Raw genomic sequence first — 26,132 nt, 5'->3', positions numbered from 1 at the left:
GTCCTTCGCGCTGGGAGTTGGAGACTGCAGCTGTTCCTATTCGGCCATCTTGCTCCGCCCCCTCGAGAGCAATCTCTTTTTTTTTTTTTTAACAAATCTTTCTTAGTATAGTGTGTATAAAATATTAGCATGTTTAGCACAAGGTGCCTCCATGTGAAAGTGTAACTGACTGTAGTCATTTGAATTGTCTTGGTAAAGCTCTTAAATATTCTTTCCAAAGAGAGATGTGTTTAGTATCTGGGTAAAGATAAAATATCCTTTGCAAGTCATGTTTCTTAAAATCTATTTTGTTTCCCACAAAATTGAAGAATACCCCAAACAAGTTTTAAGCTAAGTATGGAAATATTTGATCATAGATCACTTTGTGATATCTGACATATAATTTAGAGAAAGTTCATGGAACTGAGTGACAGTGCTGTAACAAGACTTCCATTCTGATCGACTTATTTATGTCAACAAAATTTTTCAGCATTTACAACTACAAAGGCAAAAATTGAGAATGGATTTAATGCCAGACAATACATAATTCTGGCAATAATAAAAGCATTCATAAAACTTATTTATTTTTTTTTTTTTGAGATGGAGTCTCGCTCTGTCACCCAGGGTGAAGTTCAGGAGCATGATCTGGGCTCACTATAACCTCTGCCTCCCAGGTTCAAGCAGTTGTCCTGCTTCAGCCTCCTGAGTAGCTGGAACCGTAGGTGTGCACCACCACACCCAGCTAATATTTTGTGCTTTTTTAGTAGAGATGGGGTTTCACCACGTTGGCTAGGTTGGTCTTGAAATCCTGACCTCAGGTGACCTACCTGCCTCAGCCTCCCAAAGTGCTGGGATTACAGGCATAAGCCACCATGCCCAGCCTAACTTTTATTTTTAATAATTATTTATCAAGATATGTGATCTAATAATGTTAATGATAAGAAAATGCAGAAAAAATAATTTAATGTTTAGATTCTGATGGCTAGGTGAAGTGATAAACATATGAATTTTGATTTATGTACCTATTTCAGGGAGAAGGGATGAATAATTAGGTATAATGGAAATAGCAGTTCAAGAAGAAAAATGCATAATGTAAAATTACTGACTCTGAAACAGCTTGTTAATATTTGTAAATTGATAATGGTAGACAGCAAATTGCTCTGGTATTTATATTTAATTCGATGTATTTCAAAGAGTGATATAACAGTTTTATTTTAAAATGTCAATAGTTACAGTCTACCAGAAATTAAACTTGTGCAACAATTTGAATTTGTGATTAAAAACTTAGAAGTCAAGCTTAAAAATGTGTGATGGTGTATCTAAGTTTTCAAAATTTTCTGGGGTACATATACATAGATATCTTGAAAATAACTGCCTTAAAAGACACTTAGTTGGTGCCCAATGTTTGAAACAGATTAAATATAAAGTAATAATTAACAGAAGGTATAAACCAGCAATGTTAATTTTTCAAAATCCTGTACAGAGGGAGCATAATTCTTGGCTAATTTTCACTCAGTTAAGAATCTGGTCCACTGGTCATGGTGAAGAGAACAAAAGTGATGGCCTAGCTTTCACCTCCTGCATGGTCTATGTGTGTCTCTGGGTTAAATTTAAAAATACAGGCTGGGGACGGTGGCTCATGTCTGTAATCCCTGCACTTTGGGAGGCTGAGGCCGGTGGATGGCCTGAGATCAGGAGTTTGAGACCAGCCGGGCCAACATGATGAAACCCTGTCTACTGGGTATAGTGGTGCATGCCTGTAGTCCCAGCTACTCAGGAGACTGAGTCAGGAGAATTGCTTGAACCCAGGAGGCGGAGGTTGCAGTGAGCAGAGATCACACCACTGCCCTCCAGTCTGGGTGACAAGAGCAAAATTCTGTCTCAAAATAATAATAATAATAATAAAATACAAAAATAAAATCTTCTGAAAATTTATCCTTCACTAACTATAAGTAATGAACTTTGGCTAACTAATCTCCATATTGGAAGCTTACATTGACTTTACAATGTTTTCAAACATAGCATCAAGAACAAAGTAAATGAGGGTTGTGCCCTAAGAGAAAGGCTTTGCCACGGGATATTGGACAAGGAAGTCTTGCTCACTGTGGCTCACAGCCCCAGTGTTCTTCAGTTGTCAAGATCTGACTTAACTCTTTGTAGAGAAGGACACAGCATCTCATTCCAGACAGAAGGTGCTCTGGTCATGGCATTCTCTATACAAGCTGCAGTAACAAATTCTGCTGACCTGGGCACATAGCTACGTCTGGGGGAAAAAATAAGACTGAGTCCACAGTAAACTTCTTTTAATATTTTCAGAAAACTGAGATGAATGTTTCAGTAAGACTTTCTCATGAGCCAGGCTCATCTGATCCCATGCCCTTCCACGCTCTTGTTACTTCCTCCATGCCAGCCACACTCACCTGTCAGGGCTCCTCAAACACATCAGGTGCTTCCGTCTCACTTGGTCTTTCTGCTGCTAAGTGATTTTCCCCCAGAGAGTCATGGGGCTCACTGCTTCATTGCATTCTAACCTCTGCCAAAAAGTCACCTTCTCCAAGAGGGCTCTCTGACTACTGTGCCTAAAATCACACCCTCCCCATCATTCTATTGTAGTACCTAGCTACTAATAATTATGTTGGGACAACAGCCTTAAACTGTCTCAGGCAAAGGGGGCATATGGCCATACTATTCATAGCACTTACTGTCACAGGATCCATAGGGTGTCACTTTTCCAGCTGGAAACCTCTGTGGCTGGTGGCGCCTTTGCCTGAGTTTTGCTTGTGCCCACTGGGTTGATTCTGCCCACTCAGCCTGGCAGGCTGTGCTGAGCTCCTGCCACCAGCCCAGATCCCATGCCTACCAAGGGCAAGCCAGGCATGGAGCAGTAAGAGTTATGTGAACAGACAAGTGTGGGGTCCACCCACAGTGCACAGCCAGGCACACTGGCTATTATAGAGGGGTGGGCAGCTTCAGGCATATGCACAGGTACCAGCTCAGATGCCAGCTCTGTGCAAGGCTGCAGCTGGATCAGATGTACCACAAGTGGCTTCTACCTGCGTCTGGATGAGGGGAGCATAGTGGTGCCTGGAAGCTTGGAGATGCCAGGAACTCTAGAGTCACAAAAAGGATGTTACAGCCCTAGCTTGGGGAGACCCTAGGTCTGGGATCCTTGAAGGGCCACAGCTCTTCTCTCCTTCTCGTCACCCACAATGTGGCAAGCAGGGGGCTTGTTTCACCTCTGTTTGTGTTATAGCTCTTTCAGTCCCACCACTCAGCAGGTCCTGAGTTCTTGTCCTGCATCCAGGAAGAATGATGTAGGTGGACAACCGGAGAGTGAGTGGAGAGGAGCTTCACTGAGTGACAGAACAGCTCTCAGGAGAACCAAAGTGGGTAGCTCCTTTCTGTAGGCAGGTCATCCTGATGAGTGTGTGAGTCTGACTGAGTCTGGGGTTTTTATGTGCTCAGAATGGAGGAAGTGTGTGCTGATTGGCCCACAGGCAGCCACAGGTGGGCCTGGAAAATGCACCATCTGATTGGCTGAACAGTCATCAATGAAGTTCTCACTCTGGGCTGCAGACTTTGCCTGGAACTGGCAGTCTAGCCCCCAGACTTCATGCCATTCCTGGTCTGAAAGTGGAGTTTCACCAGAGAGCCACCCCTTCCCCCCTAGGAATCTGCTTTTAACATGCCGTTCACAGCCCCCCGGCTATCCATAAGGAGAGGCACCAGCAGGCATGTGCTGAGCTGCTCTCAGCCTCCTTGCCCTTGACCCATGCTCAATAATTCCCAAAGTTGAGGGAGGCGAAGGTGGCAGGGTGTTGGTGTCAGTGCCACTGTGAGGACATGCACACCTGGCCGGGTTGCGACAGCCACCAGGCTCATCCACAACTTTTCTCTGCCCCAAGCAGGGACTTGGAGCAGGGAGAGGACAGGGAGCTGGAGCAGGTGTTTTCAAGCCTGTGGGGGTAGGGGGCTTCCTGGGTCCCTGGGAGTGCAGGACTGTCCAGGTCCAGAACCCTGACTGGGTGGCTGCAGCTGTGTGCCAGAGAGCAAGGGGCTCCTATCCTGCCAACTCAGTAGGGGGCAGGGCTCCCACCTGTTCTCAGCTCCTGCTGACTATGCAGAGCAGGCAGCCCTGGCAGTGCCTCCCCCACTGCAGCTGGCACCTCTTTAGCAGGTACTCCAGATGGGCTGCTGCTGCCATCACGATCACCAGCTGACTTTGTTTTTCATAGAAGTTTCTTGAAGACATGAAGTTTATTTTGTTCCTGTAGAGCAGTGCCTGGCACATGGAGGGCCCTTAATAAATATTTATTGAATAATACTAAAATTAGCATTATATGCCAATAATTTTCCATGTCATGTAATATTCTTCAAGAATATATATTTTAAAGGTTGTTAACACATATTGATGAATTGCTTTCCAAAAAGTTTTTCTAGTTATTCAGAAACATTCTCTGGTCACTCTTAGAACATTGTTCAAATATTAGAATACATTAATATCACTACAAATTTTATATACAATTCCAATGTGCATTTTTATGATGACTCAAAAGAGCAAATAGGTTCTTTACATTTATTGGCTGTTTGTATTTTTCCTGTGATTTTTATTATGTACTCCATAAAATAGGGGGTAAGGATTATAATTACACGATATGGTCTCCACACCCAAGACTTTAATTTAGTCAGGGAAAGAGTAAATTTTATAGGGAATAGTAATTATGAAAAAGTTGAGGAATTGATTTTGTTGGGAAATAGTTAAGAAAAAATACTCAAAACTTTAAAAAGAACAGAACTGGAAAAGCTGCATAAAGTTCTAAAGCAGAAACATTTAGTTACTAAAACACATGGCTGTAAAAATATAACCATTGTTTCCTAATTGACTCTGCAATATCTGCATAGTGAATGGGAAAGGAGCAGAGATTTTGAAAGCAAAGTCCTTCCACTCCCACTGTTCATCAAAACGGAATAGTACAGAAAGGAGGCAGCCATCACCTACTAGCTGCTATCGAAAATAATAGAATCAGTTAAAATTAACTATACCAAATTGTAGCCATGTTAATTGAATTGCAATTAAAGTGATTATTGTGTGGTGTTATTTGGCAAAAGAACTCAGAAATAACTGAGTCCTACCTTGCTATAGATACCTCTTGGGGTGAGCTTCCAAGGGCAAAACAGTCACAAGAGAAAATCTGACTAAGCTGGTTATTGTCTCACATCTTCATTGCTTGGGCTCTAGCCTCCCTTTCCAATATAGGTCTTCAGGAAGTCAACTGCTCTTGGAGCATTTTTCCTCTCTAAGTCAGGTGACTCTTTCCTAAACCCAAACCCAGGTCTCTAATGTCAACACTCAAGTTGGTGGAAAGGTTGAATTAAGGTGGACCTCCCAAGATGAGAGGAAATAGAACATGAAGAAACACAAGAGGGAGGGGATGGTAGGAGGAAGGTGCCTGCCCTGATGCTGTGTCTCCTACTCTAGACTTTATCAAAGCTGATCTAGGGCTGCCCCTTGAGGCAGGAGAGAGTATAGAGTAGGAGAAAGAGAGAGCTAAAGATAAACAGAGATGTTTGGAATGCTTCCAAGGGGAAATGGCTCAGGCCCTCATTATCATTCTATCCTCTATGGAAGCAACAGAGACCAGAGAGGAAAAATCCACACTCCAGTGTTGCCACCTTCATCTGTTTGAAAATTATGTCAACACACAGTCCTAAGGTTTGAATAATTCAGATAATAACTCTTTCCCATTGCGGGTAGGGTGTCTTGATCTTGTCTCCTCCTTTGGGAGGAGTGATGAAGGGTGTGGAGAAAGGAGCAGAAATAACTCAGTGAGCTTCTCTTGCAGGTCAATGCTCGCCATTCTCATCAGAGATAAGATGGCACAGGCGGGATAGGGAAATCCATGGGAAGTTTTGCTCCTGCCTTAAACGAGGTGAGAATACTCACAGCAAAATTAGGTCTAAAGTTCAGAGAGATGCTCTTTGCTGCAAAGGGTAACACTTGAAATAGAGCCACCTGGGGATTTATTAGCCTAAAAATTTCAGGAACTTCAAATGAAACAGTATTAAATGGGAAAGCATCAATTCTCCTCAGAATTCAGAAATTTAGGGAAATAAGAATTATATGTCAGAGAGGAGGGATATTTTACATACAGATTTTTGTTCATTGTTTCCCTTGGTTTAAAAGAATATTTAACGTTAAACTGAACTAGAATTTTTAGAATCAGAAGTTTAAAACCAGAATGAACATTTAGCAGTGACCTTGATGCTCAAACATTGCAGATGTGAAGATTGACATGGTATCACTAAGCTAGACTAGAATCCAAGCTTCCAGCCTGATGTGTGGAGTCTTTTTTCATTTTTTCAGTAAATGAATCATGTGATTGCATCTCACACTGGACAAGTTTTGTTTAAAACTGAATGATAAAGATTCACCACAAAGAAAGCTGGACATATACAAAGTTTAAAATCCAGTTTCTATGTCTATGAATACAAGAAGTGCATCACCAAAGTAAACAAGATCACTATCTAGTGATAGCTTAAACAATCTGCAAATGTGTGATCCATAATGCTCTCAGAAAGGGAAGAGTGGTTTTCTTGGTGCTGCTGCTAACCAAAAAGCACATACAGCATGCATGTCTAAGGCAGTCTCATGTAATATAGTAGTACCTTGGCTGTGTGCGGTGGCTTATGCCTGTAATTCCAGCACATTGGGAGGCCAAGGTGGAAAGATCATGAGATCAGGAGTTCGAGATCAGCCTGATCAACATGGTGAAACCCCACCTGTACTAAAAATACAAAAAAATTAGCTGGGCGTGGTGGTGGGTGCCTGTAATCCCAACTACTTGGGAGGCTGACGCAGGAGAATTGCTTGAACCCAGGAGGTGGAGGTTGCTGTGAGCCGAGATTGTGTCACTGCACTCCAGCCTGGGCAACAGAGCAAGACTCCATCTCGGGTGGGGGGGAATATATATATATATATATATATATATAGTAGCACTTTCTATTCACCAGGCACCCTCAGAGGCATTTTACATGTTTCATTGCATTTTATTCTCCTAACAATCCAATGTGCTAAGTGTTGTGATTATTCATATTTTACAGATGAGGAAACTAAATGACAGAGAGGTTGAGTCACTTGCTCAAAGTCACACTGTGTGTTAGTGGTGGAACCAGGATACAACACATGAATAGCACTGAGAGTAGCTGCTTTTAGTAAACTGTGAAAGAGGGAGCAACTGCCACTTCCTAGAGTAGAATCTTACTCAAAACACACCACCGGGACTCATTAGAACCTAGCAAATGTGATGTTTAAAGAGGATTAACAAAAGGATGTGTTCTGTTGCTATTTATTTAGGTATTCTGGATTTCGTTTTTAATCAAAGTAGATCATCAGAAGGTTACCCAATTGAAATATATCTTGGCCACTGATGGACTTGTTTTTACAAACTTTTCAGATAATGGCCTTGCCTTTACTTGGAGGGTGTTTTAAAGCACAATCTCATCAATTTCATTCTTTTTTTTTTTTTTTTGAGACGGAGTCTCGCTCTCGCTCTGTCGCCCAGGCTGGAGTGCAGTGGCCGGATCTCAGCTCACTGCAAGCTCTGCCTCCTGGGTTTACGCCATTCTCCTGCCTCAGCCTCCTGAGTAGCTGGGACTACAGGCACCCGCCACCTCACCCAGCTAGTTTTTTGTATTTTTTAGTAGAGACGGGGTTTCACCATGTTAGCCAGGATGGTCTCGATCTCCTGACCTCGTGATCCACCCGTCTTGGTCTCCCAAAGTGCTGGGATTACAGGCTTGAGCCACCGCCCCTGGCCTATCAATTTCATTCTTATATTTTACTTAGGAATTGTGTTGAGGCATTGTCTGGTACATTATTTAGTGCCTGGTACATGCAGCTCAGTGTGGAAAAACTAACTTTAGAAATATGTGCTGGAGGCTGGGCATGGTAGCTCACACCTCTAATCCCAGCACTTTGGAAGGCTGAGGTGGACGGATCACTTGAGGTCAGGAGTTCGAGACCAGCCTGGCCAACATGGGGAAACCCCATCCTTACTGAAAATACACAAAATTAGCCAGCTATGGTGGTGGGCGCCTGTAGTCCCAGCTACTTGGGAGACTGAAAAGGAGAATTGCTTGAACCAGGGAGGCGGAGGTTGCAGCAAGCCAAGATCACATCATTGCACTCCTGACTGGGTGACAGAGTAAGATAGTCTTGAAAGAAAGAAAGAAAGAGAGAAAGAGAGAAAGGAAGAAAGGAAGGAAGGAAGGAAGGAAGGAAGGAAGGGGACAAATGTGTGTTGGAAAAGCCTTGCTTCTCCTGTGATAAGTGTTTGATATCTGAGACTGTTGTCTTTTTCATTTTGTACACCAGGGAGCTCAGAATCAAATTTCAAAATGACCTAAAATGATCTATTACAATTACATATAGCAATTATGGTGCAGGCATGTATTTTCACTTGCTTCTAGTTTTGACTTTTACATGTATTAATATTTACTTTTTTCTTTGACACAATTCTCTCTACTCCTCCTCTTTCTCCTCCTCCTCCTGCTCCTCTTCTTCCTCTCTTTTCCTCCTTCTTCTTACCATTTGGGGGATATGTTATTGTGAACCAGCTTAAGTCTTACGTAAAATCATTATAGATGTAAACTAACATCATTTAGTGTAGAGACAAAAATCAATATCTAAGAACACTTTGAATCAGAACGTTTTCATTCAACAACAGTAAACTATTAAAACTTATATTACATGTCTAATTACATAATTGGAGAGAACCACTTAAATACAAATATTTGTGTTACAAAGAGCTTAAAAATAATTATTTAGATAATGAAGCTAATGCTTAGAAAGGCTAAGTGGTGTCCCCAATGCCACTTAGCTAGTTAGAAGCAAGAACAGGATGAGGGATAAGAAATCACTTAATAAGTACAATGTATATTATTTGGGTGATGGCCACGCTAAAAGTCCAGACTTCAACGCCGTGTGATATATTCATGTAACAAAACTGCACTTCTATGCTCTAAATCTATTTTTCTGTGTCCCCCCAACACAGAAATAAGATAACAAATATTTATATACTTGGTATATAAAACTGAGTTGAATATTATGTTTTACATCTCTTTGAAGATACCACCAAATAGGTCTCTCTTTTAAAAAATATGTAAAACGTTATCAACAGGTAAAAATACCAGAAAGCAAAATATGATTACTGCCTAACCAGAAAGCCTAACAGCCTAACCAATAACTCTAAAATAGCTTAGAGTTAGAATGCAATGGGATCAAGCCTGTAATGGAAGTATGCACAGGGAACTACCGGAAGACAGAACGAACACCTACCTTAGCCAAGGATGGCTAGAGAAAGCTTTGCAGAATGATGATGGTCAAATCGAGCCTTGAAGAAACAGTAGGAATTACCAGGTAGAGAAGGGTGGGAATGTTTGGGAGAGCAAGGAAAATAAAACTAAAGAAATAGGCAAAGATTAGAACACAACAGTTCCTTTTCCATAAGCCTGTGAGAGTTCTGGACAATCTTCAGCAAGAAAAGGTGCATGTTCATTCTTTGGAATCATCTCTACAGAATGGACTGGAGAAGAGTTGGTAGTAGAAGTAGAAAAACTGTTTAGCTGGCTAGCGCAATAATTCAGATGAGAAGTAAGAAGTATCATTGAGGACAGAAAGAAAGAATTTTTTTTTTTTTTGGTTACTTTAAAAAAAAACTATTATGAGCATTAAAAAATCTGCAGGACTTGGTGATTAAATCAGGTGGGTGGAGATGGAGAGGAATGAAGGTCAGTGAAAAATCAAGAATGACTCTCATACTGGTGACTTGGGTGACTATGTAAATAGAGACACCATTTCACAAGACACGAGAAAAAGCAAAACAGTGGGTTTGGAAGGCGAGTCCACTGTTGAACATCCTTATGAGCTGTCATTAGACAACCCAGTGGAGTCCAGTTGGCTTTGTGTATGCAGCTCTGAATTGTAATAGAGCAATCTAAGGGGCAAAAAGAGAATTGGAAATTTCTCCAAGATTGCTCTCAGTGATTTTTTTTTAAAGTCATATATATTATTTTACAGGAAAGCAATTTCTCTGGGTTTGTGATATATAACTTACATGTGGTATATAGGTGAAGTCAGTAGCATAAAATGAGACTGCACAGAGCAAAAGAGATCTGAAATACAAACTTCCCATGTTTAAATGTTGGGTAAAGAGGTGCCTGTATTAATCCATTCTCGCATCGCTAAAAGAACTACCCGAGACTGGATAATTTATAAAGAAAAGAGGTTGAATTGGTTTATGGTTCTGCAGGCTGTACAGGAAGCATGGCTGGGGAGTCCCCAGGAAATCATGGTGGAAGGCAAAGGGGAAGCAGGCACAACCTCGCCTGGCTGGAGAAGGAGAAGAAAAGGGGGTGGGGGGTGGGGGGAGGTGCTATGCACTTTAAAATAACCGAATCGCGTGAGAACTCACTCACTATCGTGAGAACAGTAAGGGGAAAATCCACCCTCATGATCCAATCACCTCTCACCAGGCCCCTCCTGGGATTACAATTCCACATGAAGTTTGGGTGGAACACAAATCCAAAACATGTCAGAACCTCTGAGCAATTCAGAAGTAATCAGACAGGCCGGATGAAAACTTGGAAGGCTTTATGTCGGAAAAGCGAAGAAAAATGTCAACTTCTACAAAGTTTCGACCAAACAAAAATCACATAACACAAAAGTAACTGCAAAAATATTTAAAGATAAAATAGATGCTGTCCCTTTGATATTGGCCATTGGAAACTCACTGATAATAATATTGAGATCAATTTTACACAACATCTCACATAATTGCAAACCAAACTGTATATATTGTAGATACTCAATAACTGTGTACTAAACCAATGAAAGGATTTTCACTGCAGATTGGATAAAAGTATTTTGGTTGCTTTATATGTATTTTGGGTATGAAAAAGCCATCAGCTCTTCTGTGACTAGCATATACCTGTAAATTCAAGATAGCAATTGTGCATTTTATATCAAACAAAATCATTTAATCATTTAATCCCCATGGGTTAACTTTTATAAAAGTTATTTAAAAGTTCAGTTTAATACTTTTTTTCAGTCCAATTATTTTACATAGATTTAATCAATGAAATAAGGATTTAAACTGAGGAAGAAATCATGACTCTTTGGAAGGGTGAATGAGAAATTGTGGATTGAATCACTTAGTGTGATTCTGGGTGTGTGGAAGATGCTTGAAAAATGACAGCCATCGATGTCATTACAACATCTCTGGAATCAAAATGTTCTCTATTTAAAGGCAAGTTGTAGAAACTAATGGTTTCTGTATGGTGTGCCTACATGAAATTATTTGGGGATTAATTTAAAGGAATTAATTTTTTCTTTTGAAAATATGTTGATAGTAACATTTGTGTGAATGGTCATCAAGTTGAATTATTACCATAATAGTATTCTGTTTTTTTTGAAATTCTGCTATTGTGGAGACATTGTCAAAATTATCCTCTTAGGCATTTCATCTTATGATAAATATTGCATTCCCCAATCTCAGTTGCACATACATAACTATCTGTGGAAGGGCAAGAGTAGAATGAAGAAAGAGGAGAGAGAGTTGGAAATCACCGCTATTTCTTATGTCAGCAAGCATTCCGGGTATTTTTTGGTTTTGGTCTATTGCTTGCCAAAGCACTATGAAAAAAATATGTAATTATATTTCACAAATAATTGCTATAAACATTTAAAGAGTAAATCACAATCGTACCTTGTTTTATCCTTTTCTCTCTGCTTTCAAACATCTCTCTTTTTACAGTAGCTGCATGTTGGTTCTAGGCTGAGTGCCAGTTGTATCAATTAAACAGTAACTAATTCAAGTACATTTGCAATCTGTGTTTGAAATGCCAGCCCATACAGTAGTTACCAATTAAGCATGAGGCAGATTAATGGATGCATTGTTCTCCTGGGCTAACTTCACCACATTGTCATTAGGCATGTAAGCCTCACTGAACCAAAGACTTCCATTTAAAGGGAAAGGAAAACACATGCTTACAAAAAAAAAAAAAAAATTGGGTGTTTTATGTCAAGCAGAATTATTTTACAGGAAAGGTGGTGGGTAACCTTTTGAAGGGAGAAGAAATTATGGCTGTTTAGTGTCTTTCTCAATCCCTTTATTTTGTGTAGATTTGATCAATGGAGAAATATAAAGGTACAAAATGGGGAGGAAAATAATGGGAACAGATCAGACAGACAAATGGCTCCTGTAAGTTCACAGTTCTTAAAACAGATGTTCTTTTCAGCTGGCTATAGTATATCATTATCTCCAGGAACCCTGAAGATGAAGTACAAAGATTCACTAGGGATGGTGGAAATGCAGCATAACTGTGCGAAACACTTGGCTCTATACCCCCGTTCCCTGCCCCACTTACCACTCTCCATTTAAGGAAACAAATATTTTAGGCAATGGCTTGGTCCATTTTAAATGTATAGGTTTGTGGTTCTTAGAACCAAGTGCAATCTTTGCAAAATTATACTGTTTTCGGCACTCAGTAAACATTTAATGATGGCCGTAGTTCACATCAGAACAAATGAAAAGAGACTATGAATTTAAAAGGCAGCAAATCCATTTTAATTCTCCAGCATGTGTGAGTTTCTGTGGAAATGTCTTTTCTTTTTTCTTTTCCGATTTGCTTTGGCCACTTACAATAAGTTAAATTTCTAAAAACATACTTAATTCCTTCTTATTAAAGAAAATAAATACTTTTTGTATTTGACGTGCCATTTTTTCCCCCCACCGGGCATAGTGTGGTTAAATAAATGGCTAACCAATTTCCCCCAGTTTCTAGAATATTTAAGAATTACACAGCCAATTGTATCAGTTTGATATGTAACAGTTAAATACGACCTACAGAGCACAACTGTTTTTTAAATGCAGCCATTCAGCAAACTGATTTATTTCAGTTTTCTGTCGCCCCTCAGAATGCTCTGTTGCAGTCCAGAACTGTGCACACAATGCTAACTGCACTTCTTCACAAAGCTGTATAATCATAGCTCATAAGCATGCTCACCACCTTCTCTCCAACCCCACTTCTTGCCTTTTCCCCTCTTTTAGCAAGTGGCTGTGCGTCTGCTCTTTGTAGAGGGCCCAGCAAGACACCGCTCACTACTCTGCATTGACCAGGAAGGGCAGATGGAAGCAGAATTTGTTGAATTCTTGGGGAAGGTTGTTGTTGTGTGATTTGTCTCCTTTGATACACTGCAATGTCTCTGAATCCAGAAGGGGTGTGTGTGTGTGTGTGTGTGTGTGTGTGTGTGTGTGTGTGTGTGTGTGTCTGTCTCTATCTCTTTAGTGTGAAAATAGAAAGTAAGCCCTTGTTGGTATAGCTGTCTTTAACTAACTTTAATCATTGTGGAGACTTTCCAATTCAGCTGTCATTTCTGCTTTCAGTGCATTTAAGATGATTTAGGTTTCCCAGATAACTGGAGTATGTGGCTTTCCTACTAACACACGTATGGGAATGGCTCTGGCTTCCTATTCCCCAATCCTTCTTCTCTTGGTTCTTCCTTTTCCAACCTTCTTCTACCCTTCCTCTCCCTTTTCCATTATTGGCTCATTGGTGGAGGAACAGAAATGTTGAAATCAATATGAGAATAAATTGCCACATGGTCTTTATTGTGGAGGCAAGGTTTCTACAGAAAATCCTTGTAATCAGAAAAGAGGGAAGATGAGATTAAACTGATTAAACTGAGAAAGTCAAAAAAGGACAACTTGAAAGATTAGCTCTACAACGCCAGGAAAGCATAACCTTCCGTGCATGCTAAGTAGAGCTGTCCTCTCCACTATCAGCCCCTTCATCGGGTGACCTTCTGCTGCATTAGCACAGAGCTACTTGATCCAAGGCAAATACTGGAAATTGAAAAGCCAGAATGCCAGTGATTACAGCAGGTATCAATATTATTGTAATGATGCTTCGTTATCATGAGGGAACCTAATTACTTAGGGAGAGTGAGAAGGCCAGAAGGGAAAGCGCCAAGTCACAGCTGTAGTCAGCATCCAGATCAGGGCTGATAGTGAAGAACTGCCTTAAATTCAGATTCAACGGGAGTCAAAGAATGAGAGAAAGAAGGAAGGTTAGGTTTTCAGGAGACTGTCTTGGGCATACAGAGCAAATGGCCACTGAAATGCAAGAGTGGGTCATGAGGTTCCAAAATGCCTTCTGCATCATCTGGCACATAGTAGGTGCTTCATAAATATTGAGTGAGTGGAAGGATAAATCATTAAATATACAAAAATGAATCAACTAAAATTATTTCCGTGGCATGCTGAAAACAAAGAATTCCATTAAAAATAAAGATTTATATTATTACATTGAGGGTATCGGTCTTAACCAACTCAACTCCTTTTTCATGCATAGCTAATCTTAGATCTCAACCTCCTTAAGGGGCCTTTCAAACCAAATTTCTGTCTCTCCCTCCCTCCCGCTTCTCTCTCTATTTTTCCATAGAGGTTTACAGTTCTTAGCCTGGTTGCTGTGACGTTATCACCCTGAAATGCAGAGTTCAAGCTGGGCATATGTTTTCTTTTAACTCTGACCCCTAAATAGAAATGCAGAGCATTTCTGAACACTCGAGGGCTGCGGTTGTGCTCATCCAAGCCAGAATTAGCCCCATTTATGAAACTACAAATAGACATGACCCAGCCCGACCTGCTTCCGTCAGAGTGATGTGTGAAATTCGTTTTTCCAAATTTATTGAATCAAATTTATTTATTTTTGAGTAGGCACAAAAGCCAAAGTAAACTGCAAACTGCATTTGAATGAACACTTACATTCAGTCAGTTATACCATCAAAGCCAGTTTGTTTTTTGTTTTTTTTTTTTTTTTGGCGCAAAGATGGAAAAAAAAAGAATTCAAAGAATCTGAAAAAAGAAAATGTATTTGGAGAAGGAAATGTGAAAAAACTAAGGTCAGAATGGAGCATTTTGAAGGCTCCGTAAACACTTGTAGATTAATTTAGAAGTCAGTAATGTTGCGGGGGCAGGGACTACCTTCCTTCTGTCACTTACTCATAGTTATACTTTGGAGACATACGGCCTTGGGGTAAGGAAGTAAACAGTAATAGAAGACATGATGGGATTATCCACTATGGTCTCTTACAGAAAAGCAGGTAAACAATTCTAATTAAAACCTTCTTTGAGGCCTGGTGTGGTGGCTTATATCTGTAACAGCACTTTGGAGGCCGAGGCCAGTGGATCACCTGAGGTCAGGAGTTTGAGACCAGGCTGGCCAACATGGCAAAACCTCATCTCTACTAAAAATACAAAAATAAACCTGGTGTGGTGGTGCATGCTTGTAGAGCCAGCTATTCAGGAGGCTGAGGTGGGAGAATTGCTTGAACTTGGGAGGCAGAGGTTGCAGTGAGCTTTGATAGTGCCACTGCACTCCAACCTATATGATAGAGCAGGACTCTGTCAAAAAAAACGACAACAAAAACCTTCTTTGCATAAGTGGTGGGAAGTATAGATGGTGAGCATTTTTCATGTTATCTGAGATGAATGCTTTCAGAACTCACAGCCTAAATCTAACTGCAGGTTTTCTTATGGTATTCCTGCCAGTTCACTGTCCATACCGGGGAGGCTCAGGCATCTCTGGGCCTTGGAGTTGAGGCTAACTTTACCCAAGACATTGGGGAGAGACAAGGAAGATCTTGCTTCAGGCCAACTTTTTGCCTCCCTGTATCCCCATTTCTTGTTTTAGGATTTACCTATTCCAGTGTTGATTAGCTAGGTGTGTTTCTTCTCCTCAAAGGTAAACACCATCCTCTTAAGGCCCTAGAACCAAGAATTCAATCCCATTTGTTCGAGCATATATTTTAAAGAGCTCCAGGTATGAATATTCTAGTGTTGCCTATGTTAGTTAGATCTGTGGTTCTCCACCTTGGATGCACATTAGAGTCACTTGAGAAGATTTTCATAAACACTGCCTCACTCCCCCACATTGTGATTTAGTTGGTTTGGAAGGAGGTTTGAGTTTTCTTTTCCTTGACTATAGTAAATCCTAGGGTGATATGATCAGTGGGTTCATGCTGTCTGATTCTTCCACGCTGTTAACCAGCTTTTTCCATTTCAATTTCTGATAGTATCATGTCTAGAGGAGCAATGTTTCTCTAAATCTATAGTCTATGCTCAATCAAAATACCTGGTGAGCTTTCAAAATATATGTGTACCTGAGTCCACCCCAAGATACTTAATTGGTTTTGAGATAAGATTATCATGAAGCTGAAAGTTTTCACTTTTCAGAAAGGTTGTGGCTATCTCAATGTAGTCATAACTCATCTCTAAGAGTCGTAAACAGGTCAAAGATAGTGAAAGGTACAGACACCACAGACTGAGACAACCCAGGAGTCCACTGGACTCTCCATTCTTCAAAGGACATGAAGAAATCTTTTAATCTAACGTTTTACATAGAGCTAGAGTAATCCACAGGACAATTGTCCCTTGAACAACATGAAGGTTAGGGGTGCTGATCCCCACACAGCCAAAATCCACATACAAGTTTTGAGTCCTCCAAAACATAATTACTGGCAGGCTATTGTTGCCTGGAAACATTATTGATATCATAAAGTTGATCAGCACATAAACAGATTAGTATCTACACATATTTCATGCATTCATGATGTGCCTTTTCCTTATTTTTTTTTTAAATATTTCATGGCTATGTGGTTCATTTGCTAGGTTTTTTCAAATTGTCACAAATCTCCAAAAATTTTCCAATATATGTATCGAAAAAAATCCGCATTTAAGTGGACCTGCAAAGCTCAAACCCATGTTGTTCAACAGTCAACTGCGTACTGATGTATTAGATTCACCATTTTGGTAACACTACATTTTACACAGAGAAACATTTAGTGACTAGAACTTTGGCTCTTAGGGTTTCTGAAGTATTTTGAAAAGGAGCCTTTGTAACTTTCTGTCTTCCGGTGGATCATCAACACAAAATATATACAGTATATGTGCAGTTCTGTGTTTTAAAGTACTTATTTGTTGCTTTCAATATTTTCCCCTCAGTAATTTGTTGTGATATGTCTTTGCAGAACTAATAATGTTCTATAAAGCGTTTCTCTTGAGGACTTATAATTAGTTCTATTAACTGAACACTCCTAATAATGTCTGTAAACTCATCCATCTGCAATAAAGCCATTTTGCTTTTATGATTTTCTTGATCACTGTGGTCCCAAGTTACATAACATGTTGACAACGAACCTACTGATAGTAATTCGGTAGTGGCACCTTTTCGGTTTCCTATGCTTCACTGTGCCGAAGCATAGTGTTGGTAATTTCCATACAGGCTGGAAAAGCAAGTGACTAAAATTGTGTGAAACATTTTGTGATCTTTAGCTAATAATTGAACAATCTTGCAACCAGTTCCTCACCAAAGAGCCTTTTTCTCATTTGCGAGCTTGAAGACACTTGTAAAAGTCTAATCCTTTAGCGCATGTGTAAGAGGAATTTTTTCTAGCACAATACTGGTGGCACTTGTCACCATTGCTTCATTTCATAATTGTTCTATGTATATAAGACATTTTGGCTGAAGAAGAAAATGATTAATGGGAAACAGGACTCCAAATTTGAGTTTATAACTTCCATTTTTTTGCCCACAAATGGGCTTGTCTTGTGAGTCTGAGTCTTTACAACTTTAATAAAAAAGTTACCCATCATGATAGAAAGAAAATAAATCAATTTAAACATAAATCACTGAAAAGAAACCTAGGCTTTTACAAAGTCAGGAAATTGAAATTTCAGAATATTTATTTTATGTCATCTGAAATGCTAAGAATACTTTAAAAGCAACTTTCATTAACAAATTTCCTCAAAAAGACATGCTAATACTCTGGAAAACATTAGTATAAAATTTCAGTTTTGAATTTGTACAGGCCTATAGTCACTTTTATTCTATCATCACAAATAAATGTGTTCAATTATTATTGAACACAATTATTGTTTTTGGAAATAATCATTTTTCTCATAAAACCAAATTTTGAAATTATTATGAATTTCTATGTGGAATCAGACTTCACTAGTTAGCATCATAAGTCATGAAGAAATAAATACATGCTTTTCTACTCCATTCTCCTTTTATAATCCTCTAGGAATCTGACAAAACCTTTTCATGTCAAGCCCCCAAACTTACTCATTTCCCTTTCATATTTTATTTTTAATTTAAATTATCATTATTTTACTTCTAGAAGTTGGATCTTTCTATAATCTCTTGCTTATACTTACATTTTCAGTTTCATTTCTTAAAATATACTAAACATTCATTTTATGTTCTGTGTGTGATAATTCTGTTATCTTATTTTTTGTGTATTTTACTCTGATGTCTGTTGTTTTGGCTGATTTTTTCTTATAATCCCTTATTTTGTGTAGTAGTATGTTTGCTTTTGTTTTGTTCCTTATTTTTATTTTTTACTTTGTGCTGCTTGAATTTCTTGGTCTTTAGAAATGTAATTTCTTAGAGACCTGTGCTGAAGTGAGATCCTCCAAAATGACTTGTATTTCTTGCTAGACTCTCTGACAATCCTACTAGTATAAAGTGAATCCTGGAATCACTTTATACTAAATTCTTAGCTTGAGGGTTTCATTCAGATCATCCAAGTATTATGAATTCAGGTTACACATTCCCACAGGGCTAGCTGTTTACAGATTCTCAGGGCAGATATTTCTTCCCCTTGATTCTAAATGTCAATGTTTGAGGCAATTTCCCTGACAGTGAGGTCAGCTTGTTTCTAATTTATATTTGCACTAAGGATGTAGACTTTTGGAGACCTGGGTTTATGGAGGGAGATGCCTAGCAGACTTCTCATTTTGTGTAGACCCTGGAATTTATCTCTCTCTTAAGTCCGGAAGGACCATATACAAAGCTCAATTTGACCTCCTTCAACAAATGCCCTAAAACAAAAACTGGATTTGGTATTCTACTTACTTTCCTGGGTTCTTGTTGTCATTTGATATATTAGTTAGGGTTCTCCAGAGAAACAAACTTTATAGGATATATATAGAGAGAAAGTGGGATTTGTTTTAAAGAATTGGCTCACATGATTGTGGAGGCTTGTTAAGTCAAAAATCCTCCCATTAAAATGGTAGGCTGGAGCTCCAGGAAACAGTTGCAGTTTGAGTTCAAAGGCAGTCCACTGGCATGACTGCCTTTTCTGAGACAGGTCAGTCTATTTCTACAAAGGCCTTCAAAACGGATTGGATGAGGTCCACCCACAGTATGTAGGGTAATCTGCTTTACTTAAAAATATCTCTAAAGAATCATCTAGAATAATGTTTCACCAAATACCAGGGTCCTGTGGCCTAGCCAATTTGACACATAAAATTAACCATCACACTTGGTTTTTCAGGTTTTTTTCTTTGGATATCATTTGCTTTCCAGTTCTTCATTACATTAAAAAACTATATTTTTAAAAAATAAGTCATCTAGCATTGTTCTTTTGATGTATAATTTACATAAAACAGTACATAGAATTAAAAGATTTTGTTTGGTTAGTTTTGACAAATGTATACACCCACATAACCTTCACACAAATCAAAATGTGTAACTTTTCTGAATGTAAAATATTTCTAAATATAAAGAAAGCTGTCATTTGCCTTTTTTCCCATCTAAGATCCACCCGTCACCCAGAGTCAAACATTTCTGATTTCCTATCACCACAGATTAATATTATCTATTTTTGGATTGAAGGTAAATAACATCAGAATGCCTTTGTTTTGTGAGATTGAGTTCATATTGTCTAGGTAAGAGTAGTTTATTGCTTTCATTGTTGAGGAGAATTTCATTCTATGGATAAACCATAAATTATGTGTAAGTTTTATTATTGATGGATATTTAGATTGTTTTCAGATATTGGCTATTATGAAATAATCTGATATAAAGACTCTTATACAGTATTTCCTGTGAATATATGGTTTTATTCCTTATGGTTAATACCTAAGAGTGGAATTGCTGTCTTATGGGGTAAACATATCTTTAACTTTATAAAAAACTTCCAATCATTCTCCGAAGCATTACACCATTGAACATAACCATGAACCATATAACAAAATTCCAGTTACTCCACATCCTCAACATGTACAAAAGTTACTTGTATTCCATTATGGTAGCAAAAATAAAAAGCAAAATACAATTTAATATTAAATAATAACAATATCATTTGTAATAGCATACAAATACAAATTACCTAGGAATAAATCCAGTTAAAGATTTGTAAACAACTACAATGAAAACTATAGAGTATTTGTTAGAGAAATGACAGATCTAAATAAATAAAGAACAATACTATATTTTTCATGGGTTAGAAGTAACATTAACCTGGAGATGGTTCGGAATGGCTCATGGGACTTGGCTGTGCACATTTATTCCTGACTTAACATTCAACGACATCATGTTTATACCTTAATATCTACAATGATGGAAACATGTACACTATAGAAATGATTAAGTACTGTGAATTGGCACCATCCTCCCTCCCAGAGAACCCATTATTAAATATTGACCAGCATAGCTCTGACTGGAAGATGCAATATTTTTAAGATAACTGTCCTCCACAGATTCCTATAGACTGAACACAGTTTTTAGAAATCAAAGCCCATCAGTACTTTTCAAAGAAATTGAAAAATTAATTATAACATTTATATGAAAATTCAAAGGATTTGAAATAACCAAATATTCTCTAAAAGGAGAAATAATATTAAAGAACTCACATTTATTGGCTTCAAGGGTTACTATTCATAGTATTCATTTCTATTTCTATAGGGTTGGTATTAATATCTGCCTTTTCCTGTTTTTAGTGATTTGAGTTTTATCTCTTTTTTTCTTGTCAATCTAGCTAAGGATTTGTTAACTTTGCTAATCTTTTCAAAGTACCAGCTTTTGGTTCTATTTATTTTCTCTATTTTTTATATTCTTTACTTTGATGTTTAGATCCATCATAGAATTTAGGTTGCAAGGAGAATTGCTGCTCTCTAGATCTGAGAGACAGGGATATACAGAGAATCACAGATTACAGAAACAGAAGCCCATTGCTGAAGCCAGTACCATCCCCAGACATCACTCATTTATCTTTCAACAAAAAATTACATGGCATATTAAAAGACAAAAAAATGTAGCTTGAAGAAACAGAGTAAGCACCAGAATCAGACTCAGATATGAAAGAGATTTTGGAATTATCAGACTGAGATTTTAAAACCTCATAGAAAAGGTAGACAGCATGCAATAAATGATAGGTGATTTAAGCATAGAAAAGGATATTCTAAGGAAGATCAAATGGAAATGTTAGATATCAAACACACTGTAACATAATTGAAGAATGCCTTTGATGGGCTCACGAGTAGACTGGACACAGGGAAATGAATGAATTAGTGAGCTTTAAGATATGTCAATAGAAACTTCCAAAACTGACATTCAAAGAGAAAGAAAATAGAAAAGATAGAAAAAATATCCAATAACTGTGGGACAATTATAAATGTTGTGATATACACATAATAGGAATGCCATAATGGGAGAAGAAAGATAAAAAGGAACATAAGGAAAAATACTTAAAGTAATAATGACTGACAGTTTAAAAAAATCAGTGACATACACCAAACCACATATTTGAGAAGCTCAAATAACATTAGACAGATTAAATACCAAAAATTCTACTCTTAGGTATATAATACTCAAACTACATAAAATTAAATACAAAAAAGAAAATCTTGAAAGAAGTCATAGTGAAAAAAAGGAAGTCCTTATCTATAGAGAAGCAAGGATAAGAATTACATCAGACTACTCTTCAGAAACTATGCAAGTAAGAAGAAAGTAAAGTAAAAGATTTAACATGCTGACAGAAAGCAATAGCCAACTAGAATTCTTTATCTAGTGAAATCATCCTTTAAAACTAGTGGAGAAATTGGCCAGGCATTGTGGCTCACCCCTGTTAATTCCTACACTTTGGGAGGCTAAGGAGGGAGGATTGCTTGAGGCTGGGAGTTCAAGAGCAGCCTGAGCAATACAGTGAGACCGTGTCACTACAGAAAAAAATAATAAAGAAATTATCCACTTGTAGTGGCACACACTGTAGTCTCAGCTACTCGGGAGGCCACGGTTGGGGGATCATTGAACCCAGGAGTTCAAGGCTGCAGTGAACCATGATTGTGTCACTGCAGTCCAGCCTGTGCAACAGAGCAAAGACCATGTTTCAAAACAAAACAAAACAAAAACAAAAACAACAAAAAACTAATGGAGAAGTAGAAACTCTCTAAGACAAACACAACTGAGAGAAGTTCAATAAGGTTAACACTAACTTTTCAGCATAAACAATGGAGACCAGAAGACAGTGAGAGAACATATTCAAATGCTCAAAGAAATAAAACTGTCAATCAAGAATTCTATGATGCAAAACTATTTTTTAAAAATAAAGGTAAAAAAATACTTTTCCAGATTTTTTTAAAGTTAGAATTTGTCGCTAGCAACCCCATCTTACAATAAATTCTATGAGAAATTCTTCAGAGTGAAAGCAAATGATTCCAGATGGTAAACTGAATCCGCAAGAAAAATCAAAGAACACTAGTAATGTAACTGTGTAATAAAAGATAGTAGAAAATACTACTTTTTCTTTTCTTCATCTATTTAAAAAGCAGTTGTATAAAATATTACATAGGTAATGAAATATTTGACCTCTATCATATAAAATGTAATATATTTACTAATAACAGCATAAATCTATACCAAACACTAGGAATGAAATAATTAATATTAGAGCAGAAATTAATGAACTGCTGTGATATTGGGGGCTAGAATTTTAACATTTGAATTTGGCAAGGGACACAAACATTCAACTAGTAAGGAAATAACACTTCCCAACTCAATTTCTGATTTTAGTATTACCCTAAATCTAAAACCTGACAAAGACATTACAAAAAAAAAAAAACTATAGACCAATATATCTTATGAAATGGGATTTTTCAACAAAATGCTAGAAAACCAAATCCACAAAAATAAAAAAAGTAATTATACACTGCAACCAAGTGGGATTTATTCCAAGAATGCAAGATTCAAGGCCTCAAAATCAATGAACATGATACATTGTACTAACTGAATAAAAAACAAAAATCACATGACCATCTCAATAGATGCAGAAAAAACATTTGCCAAAGTCCAACAGCTTTCATTTATAAAACACTCAACAAATTAGGAATGGAGGGGAATTTCAACATCCTGATAAGGGCATCTGCATAAAACACACACCTAGCATCAAATTTCATGGTGAAAGACCAGCTGTTTTCTTTATAAGATCAGGAAGAAGACAAAGATTTCCACTCTCACCACTTATATTCAACAGTGCATTGGTGTATATAGCTAGGGCAATTAGGCAGGAAAAAGAAATAAAATGCATCCTGGTTGGAAAGGAAGAAGTAAAACTATTTCCACAGATGATATAATTTTTTATGTAGAAAATACTATGGAATTTGCTATAAAACTATTAGAGCTAATGTGTTCAACAAGGTTGCAGGATACAAGATAAATATATGAAATCTTTTATATTTTTATTTACTTGCAATGAACAATCTGAAAATAAAATTTAGAAACAATTTTTCACCATTGCATCAAAAAGAATAAAATGCTTAGAAATAAATTTAACAAAAACTTTCAAAACTTATGCTCAAAATCTTACTGAAAGAAATGTAAAAATACGTAAATAAAGGAAAAGCATCTCATGTTGACAGATCAGAAAACTTGATACTGTTATGATGGCAGTGCTCTCCAAATTGATCTACAGATTCAATGTACTTCCTATTATATCCCAGCTGGCCTCTTTAGAAATTGACAGCTTATTCTAAAATTCACATGGGAATTGAAGGAACTGAGAATAGCCAAAACAATCCTGAATAAAAAGAACAAAATATGAGAACTCATACTTTCTGATTTCAAAACTTACCACAAAGAAACAATCAAGACAGTGTGTGATAATGGCACAAGGTTACGCATATGGATCACCAGATTAGAACTGAGAGCCCAGAAATAAACCTGCACATCTATATTCAATTATTTTTTAACAAGAATGCCAAGACCATTCAATGGGGGAAATTTTTTTTCAACAAGTGGTAATATGGATGGCGATATAAAAAAGAATGAATTTGGACCCATACCTCATGCCATACACAAATATTGACTAAAAATATATCAAAAACCTAAGTGTAAGAACTAAACTATAAAGTTCTTAGAAGAAAAATTAGGAAGAATATTCATGAGTTTGAATTTAGTCAAGGATTCTTAGAGGCACTAAAATCATAAACAATCAAAAAAAATTTTGAGAAGTTAGTTATCTTCAAAATTAAAAACTTTTGTGAATCAATAGATATCATTGGAAAAGTAAAAGAAAACTCACAGAATGGAAGGAAATATTTGCAAATCATATATCTGATAAGAGATTTGTATAGATAATATATAATACATAAAGAACTCTTAAAACTCAGTAATAAAAAAATCAATAGCACAATTAAAAATTTGGTAAATGATCTGAATATACATTTCTCCAAAGAAGATTACAAATGGCAATAGGCACATGAAAAGATGTTCAATGTCATTAATCATCAGGGAATGTGAATCAAAACCCCAGTGAGATGTGACTTCATACCCTTTATGATGACTAGAATCAAAAAGTCAGATAATAGTATATGTTGGTGAGGATTTAGAGAAATTGAAACCCTCATGTATGGCTGATGGGAATGCGTAAAATAATACAGGTACTTTGGAAAACAGTTTGGCAGTTCTTCAAATAATTAGGTATAGGGTAATCATATGACCCAGAATTTCTAGCCATAGGCATATACCCAAGATAAATTAAAACATGTTCACAGAAAAAATTTTACATAAATTTTTATAGCACAATTATTCATAATAGCTAAAAGATGGGAACAACCCAAATGCTCAAGAGACGAATGAATTAAAAAATGTGGTATATTCACACAATGAAATATTTTAGTGATAACAGCTGCAACACTGATGAATTTTGAAAGCATGAAAGAAAGAAACCAGTTATGAATAACCACATGTTATATGATTTCATTCATATGAAAGTCCAGAATTGGAAAGTTTGTAGAGACAGAAAGCAAATTAGTGGTTGCTTATGTCTGGTAGAGGGTTGGGTGGAGGAATATGAGAATGATAGCTAAAGGGTACAGGAACTCTTTTTGAGGTGTATACAAGTATTCTAAAATGGACTGTGGTGATAGTTACATATCTGTGATCATACTAAAAGCCATTGAATTGTATACTTATAGATAAATTTTTGGTATATGTACAAAATAATATCAATAGGGCACTTCAAAATATTTTTTTAAGCTAGTCAAGTGTGGTTGTTGGGGGGACACAATGTTAAATCAGCTTAACCATCATAAAAAGAATAAATTAGTCTTGTTGAATGTGCAGGAGAGTTCCCCATCCCCTGTTTTCTAAAGAGTTTTAAAAATCTTTTCTTCCTCTCTCCCATCCATTCTGATAGCCTTTGCCTTTTAATAAAAATAAATTAGATTTTTTGTATTTATTTATATTTTATTTTGTCCCACTTCCTTAGTTATTTTTCCTTTTCCTGACCTCTTTTAGTCCTCAACTGAGGTTTTTATTTTATTCTCACTTCTATAATTTTCTCTCCCAAATAAGACGATATAGTCTTCATTTAAATTTAGCATACATAGTTAAATTTAAAATCCTAAAATAAAACCATACAATATCCTGTTCTCTAAAAATGAACAGTTCTTAGAATGTTTATCTCTGGTCCTGCCCTCATGATGTCTATAAAATTATTTGACATTTTAATTATATCTCCTCTCTGATATCTTAACCTCACACATTATTATTCAATATTACTATTTTTGTTTCAGGGCATCAATGTTTAAGAGTTACAGGCATGTTTTCACTTACTTTACTGACAGTGCCATTTTGTATCTCCTGTATGCTCTCTGCTTTCATTTTGCTACTTCTTGAAGTATGTCTTTGTTTTAAAGTGTCTTTGGTAAAGGTGTTCTTGTGGTGAACTCTATTCTTGTTAATCTAAAAATGTATTTCATCCTTGTTCTTGAACATTTTTCTGAATATACAATTCTAGATCAATAGCT

The sequence above is a fragment of the Colobus angolensis genome, unplaced genomic scaffold, assembly GCF_000951035.1.
Source record: "Colobus angolensis palliatus isolate OR3802 unplaced genomic scaffold, Cang.pa_1.0 Scaffold35, whole genome shotgun sequence".
Classification (NCBI taxonomy): Eukaryota; Metazoa; Chordata; class Mammalia; order Primates; family Cercopithecidae; genus Colobus; species Colobus angolensis.
The sequence above is the reverse complement of the archived record's forward strand: the minus strand, read 5'-3'. Positions refer to the sequence as shown.